Raw genomic sequence first — 383 nt, 5'->3', positions numbered from 1 at the left:
ACATCGACACACGTTATGAGTTCACCAGTGTGTATTCATAGTGTGTACTATTCACTTTTAAAGAAAATGACTGTGATTTACTAAGCACTATGTATGAATTTTCACTCAACTGTAGATATTTTCCAAATTGTAACCATCAGTAATAACTTTTAAGATTTGGCGAGGATAGGGAGGCCTATGTCTATGGAGCCCCCCCCCGCCCCCCTCCGTCCAATCGCTGGTGATTTATCATGATTTCCAAGTCGTAAATCTTCTTCTTAAGATTATGAGTCAGCATAGATTAATTTCTCTAAATAACTTGAAATTCACAGTAAGCCGCAAGATGTACAGGATCTGATGCTTGGGTTTTCATGTTTCATGACTTTTTTAAAAATGTGGTATGA

The 383-nt window shown here is 37.3% G+C and overlaps 1 protein-coding gene across 1 annotated transcript in view; it reads right to left on the bottom strand.

Annotated features, from left to right (window-relative positions):
- Positions 1 to 383, bottom strand: part of LOC119594235 (translation initiation factor IF-2-like) — a 14,703-nt gene that overhangs the window by 7,709 nt on the left and 6,611 nt on the right. The window lies entirely within an intron of this gene.

Source organism: Penaeus monodon, chromosome 33, assembly GCF_015228065.2.
Source record: "Penaeus monodon isolate SGIC_2016 chromosome 33, NSTDA_Pmon_1, whole genome shotgun sequence".
In the NCBI taxonomy this organism is placed as follows: Eukaryota; Metazoa; Arthropoda; class Malacostraca; order Decapoda; family Penaeidae; genus Penaeus; species Penaeus monodon.
This window is presented reverse-complemented; position numbering and strand designations above follow the sequence as displayed.